Genomic DNA, 6,000 nt, shown 5'->3' with positions numbered 1-6,000 from the left:
CTGAAGCCTGTCATTGTGGGTAGAGTTGCAGTCAATTAAGAATCTGGTTGACAAAAGCTGCAGTGAAAGTTTCAGTCTGTGCAGCTCTGAAGCCAGAGCAGGCCAACAATCACCAACACCTGAAGGTGTAGAGAATTGCACTTAAGCCAGTGCCCAGCCAACAAATGCAGCTGCCTAAGGATCTGAACAGAGTAGTTCAGTTCTCAAAGCAGAGTGAGCTGACAATCACTTACCAATAGGCACGAGTGGGATTACACTCAAGCCATGGGAGCGAACAAATACTGATGCCCCCAGGTCTAACCTCGAGGGCAGTGTAAGATGACAATCACTGCCACCTGCAGGCATGGGTTACACTAAAACATGTGAACAGCTGACAGGCCATGCAGGCCATCAAATGCTGCTGCCAAAGGATGTGAGTGGGGCTACCATCAAGCTGAGTGAGGCAGATCCCAAACCAGTGCAGCCAGATAATCACCACCACTCATGAGCATAGGTGGGGGTTGTGCTCAATCTAGTGCTGGCTGACAAATGCTACTGGCTGCAGATCTGAGTGGAGGAACTCTCAAGTTGGCTTTGTCTGAGTTACCATTGCTGACAGACTAGGTGAGACATTTACTTACTCTGCAATGTAGGAACTGACAGTGGCACTAGAGGGAACAGTGAGGCAGGAGAGCCAGGGGACCAACAGGGTTAAATGTTCATTATACATCCACACATTTCAAGCCAGGTCAGTCCTCCAGAGTAGGGCACAAATGCACTATGCATGGAGCTTTCCTTCTTTAAACTAAGTAAGAGAGTTCCCAGCAGAGTACAAGTGAACTGCAAGCTTATCCATCTTGAGCTGAGAGAAGAGATATCAGAGAAGAAGGAACCAGAGTAAGAACTATGGTGACATGAAAAGAGAAGCTGTTTTGACCTGGAAAGGAACACATTAGGTTTCCAACTAAAAACCCCAACCTACAGGAAATTGTAGAAATATCAGAGATGCGTTTCAGATTATAGAAGACAAATAAGATAAATGGGATTGATGAAAAAGTTGAAATCTACCACAAGGAAGCCAAAAATTGTTTTGGGACATTAATTAAAAAAACATTAAAGAGATAGACAACATAAGAAAAATATAACAGAATTTATAGAAACAAGTTATTTAAGGAATTTCAAAGTACAGCAGAAAGCCTCAAAAACATGCTAGACCAAGCAGAAGAAAGAATTTCAGAGCTTAAAGGCAAGCTTTTTGGACTAATCCAGTCAGTCAAAGATGCATAAAAAAGAATGAGCAGTGACTCACAGAAGTATGAATTTATGCAAAGTGGGACTATATAAGAACTTTAGGCATCTCTGAGGGAGAAGAAAAAGCAAAAAACATAAAAAACGTATTCAGGGAATTATTAAGGAAAAGTTCCCTGGTATCACCAGAAATTCAGATATTCAGGCCTAAGATGATCACTGCACACCAGGAAGATTCACAGTAAATAGAACATCTCCAAGACACATTGCCATCAGCCTGGCAACAGTCAAAATGATGGAGAAAATTGTACAAGCTGCAAGATGAAAAAAACAGCCAACCTACAAAAGAAATCTCATCCAACAAACTGCAGACTTCTTAGCAGAGACCTTTTAAGCAAGAAGGGATTGGGCCCTATTTTTAGTCTTAAACAGAACGACTGCCAGCCAAGAATTTTGTATCCTACAAAAATAGTTTCATAATTGATGGAGAAATAAAGACTTTTCTAGACAAGCAAAAACTAAGAGAATTTGTCACTACTAGACCTGTCCTAAAGGAAATAGTCAAAACTGCATTATATATGGAACAACGAAATAGATACCCACCAGTGTAAAAACAACTAAAAATCAAAGCTCACAGCTACAACAAAACAATAGCACAAGAGTAAAGACAGAACAGCAAAGTATCATCCAAAATAATGAACAGATCAATATCCTACATATAAATACAAATGCTGAATGTGAATGATCTGAGTACGCTACTTAAAAGTCATAGACTGGCCGAATGTATGAAAAAACATATTCTAAGCAGATGTCTCAGAGAAACAAATCTAAGGACTTGTAAGGACTTGCAGAGACTCAAGGTAAAGACATGGAAATAAATATTCCACACAAATATAAACCAAAAATGAGAAGATGTAGCTATTCTTATATCAGATAAAATAGACAATAAATCAACAATGGTAAGAAAAGACAAAGATAGACATTTAATAAGGGCAAAGAAAACAATTCAACAAGAAAACACACCAATCCTAAATACAGGGATACCAAAAAATGTATACACAATTTAAGAGACCTTGGTGGAAGAAAAAAACAATCATTTCCAAAATGTGTATGAGGTGCAGGTATAATGGATATACATAACATGTCTGTATACACTTGATCAGTAATGGTACCTTCAATTCAACTTTAAAAAGTAATACATAGACAACTTCTCTTTAAAAAGTATATACATTTTTTGGGCACCCTCTGCATATGTGTCCCTAACAGGAGTTACTCTCTGTGTATGTGTCTCTAACAGGAGCACCCTCTGTGTATGTGTCCCTAACAGGAGCTCTGTGTATGTGTCCCTAATTCTACTAGAATTAAGCAAAGCAATAAATAGTAGCATTGTAATAACTAAGGTGTCCAATACTCATTGACATAATTAGACAGATCATTGAATGATAAAATCAATAAAGAAGAACTGAGCTTAAATAGGTCTCTAGAATAAATGGACCTAGGAGACATTTACAGAACATTCTACCCTAAACTACTGAATATACATTCTTCTTATTAGCACATGGGACATTTTTCAAGATTGAGCATATCTTAAGTCACAAAACAAGTCTCGGCAAATTCAAAAAAATTAAAATACCATGTTTCTTCTCAGACCACAGTGTAATAAAAAAAGGAATCAATTTCAAGATAAACACTCAAGCCTACACAAATTCATGGAAATAAAACAGTCTGCTGCTGAATGATCCCTGGCTCAGGATAAAATTTAAATGGGAATCAAAAGATTCCTTGAACTGAACAACAAAGTAGATGCAGCATGCAAAATCTATGAGATACAGTAAAAGCATTCCGCAGGGGAAAATTTATAGCCTTAAATGCCTACATTAAAAAGATAGAAAGATCACAAATAAACAATTAAAGTCACATACTAAGAAGCTAGATGAAGAAGAGCAAACCAAACCCACAGCAAGCAAGAGAGAAATATTATAACAAAGCTCAAAGCAGAACTAAATGAAATGGAAACCAAAAAATGTAAATATATAGGATCAACAACAAAAAAGTTTGGTTCTTTGAAAAGATAAATAAAATCAATAGATTATTAGTCAGATTAATTAGAATCAGAAGAGAAAAAACTCAAATAAGTTCAATCAATAATGAAAAAGGAGACATTACAACTGTTATCACAGAAATACAAAATGTCATCTGTGAATACTACCAAAATCCCTATGCACAAAAACTAGAAAACAGAGAAGAAATATATAAATTCCTGGAAATACAGCACCTCCTAAATCTGTATCAGAAAAGAATAGAAATTCTGAACAGAACAATAATGAGAACTAAGATTAAAGCTGTCATTAAAAAAATCTCCTAACCAAAAAAGCCCAGGACAGATGGATTCACAGCTAAATTTTACCAGACCTACAAAAAAGAATTGATACTTTTTCTACAAAAAAAAAATTCACAGCATCCAGAAGAAGGGAGTCCTTCCTAACTCATTCTATGAAGCCTGTATCACCTTGATATCAAAGATAGAAAAGGATACAACAAAAAATGAAAACTACAGACCAAGAGCTATTTTGCACATTAATGTAAAATCCTCAACACAATACTAGCAAACTGAATTCAACAGCACCTCTAAAAGATACTACACAATGATCAACTGGGGTTCATTCTAGGTATCCAGAGACAGTTTACCATATGTAAATCAATAAATGTGATTTGTTTCATAAACAGAGGCAAAATCAATGATCATATGATTATCTTAATAGATAAAAAAAGCATTTGATAAAATCCAGAACCCTTAACTGATAAAAACCCTCAAACAACTAGGTAAAGAAACATATCTCAAAATTATAAAAGCCACATATGACAAATCCACAAACATTGTACTGAAAAGTTGAAATCATTTCTTCTAAAAACTGGTAAAACACAAGGGTGCCCACTGTCACCACTTCTATTTAACATAATACTGGAAGTCCTACGCAGAACAATCTGTCAAGAAAAAGAAATAAAATATATTCAAATAGGGAAAGAGGAGCTGATAATATGATCTTGTAGTTAGAAGACCCTAGAGACTTGAACAAAAGATTCTCTACAGTTGATAAATAAATTCAACAAAGTCTCAGAAATTACCAGAATTTCTATATACTAGCCATAGTGAAGCTGAAAGTGACATTGAAGACTTAATATCTTTACAATAAAGACAAAGAAAATAATATATTTAGGAATATACTTAACCACAAAGGTGAAAGGCCAACTACCAGAAGTAGTGATAAAAGAAATCATAAATGACACAAGCAAATGGAAAAACATTCCATGCTTATGGATTTGTAGAATCAACATTGTTAAATATCCACATAGCTCCAAATGATTTACAGATTCAACACAACCCCCACCAAAATACTGACATCACATTTTACAGATCTAGAAAAAATAATCCCTAGTCTCATTTGAAACTAGAAAAGAGCCCATATAGCCAAAGCAATCTTAAGCAAAAAGAAGAAATCGGTATGCATCACACTACCTGACTTCAAATTATACTATAAGGGTGGTACTGATATAAAAGTGGAGACAGAGATTGGATTGATGGAATAGAATGAAAAATCCAGAAAGAAAATCATTTACCTACAATCAACTGATCTTTGATAAAGCAGATGACATATACTGAGGAAGGGAAGCCCCATTCAATAAATTGTTAAGGGAAAACTGAATAGCCATAAGAAGAATATAGAAATAGGATGGGTATCTTTCTCCATATACAGAAATTAATTCAAGATGGAATATAGGCTTCCAGGTAAGGCATAAAAACATAAAAATTCTAGAAAAAAATGTAGGGCAAACTCTTCCAGACATTGGCCTAGGCAAAGAACTTATGACTAAGATTCAAAATACAAATACAGCAACAACAAACATAAATAAATGGAACTTAATTAAATTTAAAAGCTTGTTCACAAAAAAGAAAATAGCCAACAGAGTTTAAAAAAGAGTTGATATTCAATGGGTGAAATATTCACAAAATACATCCAGTTAATATCCAAAACCTACAAAGAACTCAAATAAATCAGTCTGAAATAATCCCATGAAAAACGGGCAAAAGATATGAACAGAAATTTGTCAAAGAAGACAGACAAGTGGCCAAGAAACATATGAAACAATACTCAACACCACTAATCATCAGGGAAGTATAAGTTGAAAGGATAATGAGATCCCATCTTACCCTGTCAGAATGGCCATTACTAAAAAGTCAAAACAAACAACCAACCAAAAAACCCTATACATTTGGGCATGAATGCAGAGAAACAGGAACTAATCTGTTGGGAATGCAAGTTAGTGCAGTTTACTCAAAGAAATAAATGTAGACCTACCATTTGATCCAACAATCCCACAACTGGGAAAGTAATTTTATCAAAAAGACACCTGCAATGAAATGTTCATTGCAGCACAATTCACAATATCAAAAAGGTGGAGTCAATACAAGAATCCATTAATTCACAACAGAATAAAGAAAATGTTATTTACATATACCATGGAGTACTACTCAGATGTAAAAAGGAATGAATTAAGGTCTTTTGCAACAATTTGGATGGAACTGGAGACCATTATCCTATGTGAAGTATCCAAGGAATCGAGAAACAAATACTACATGCACTCTTTAATAATTGGGAACTAAATGATGGGATACACAGAACCAAGTGATGCAAAGGACATTAGAAACCAAGAAGGGGGATGTTTAGAGGGTGTGTTAGGTAAAAACTTCAGTTACAGTGAACATTACTCTAG

General features: G+C 35.1%; 1 pseudogene; it reads left to right on the top strand.

Annotated features, from left to right (window-relative positions):
• Positions 1 to 343: 343 nt before the first annotated feature.
• The window catches only part of LOC128590632 (eukaryotic translation initiation factor 4E-like), a 138,969-nt pseudogene continuing 133,312 nt past the window's right edge, over positions 344 to 6,000 (top strand).

This window comes from Nycticebus coucang, chromosome 1, assembly GCF_027406575.1.
Source record: "Nycticebus coucang isolate mNycCou1 chromosome 1, mNycCou1.pri, whole genome shotgun sequence".
In the NCBI taxonomy this organism is placed as follows: domain Eukaryota; kingdom Metazoa; phylum Chordata; class Mammalia; order Primates; family Lorisidae; genus Nycticebus; species Nycticebus coucang.
The sequence above is the reverse complement of the archived record's forward strand: the minus strand, read 5'-3'. Positions and strand labels throughout refer to the sequence as shown.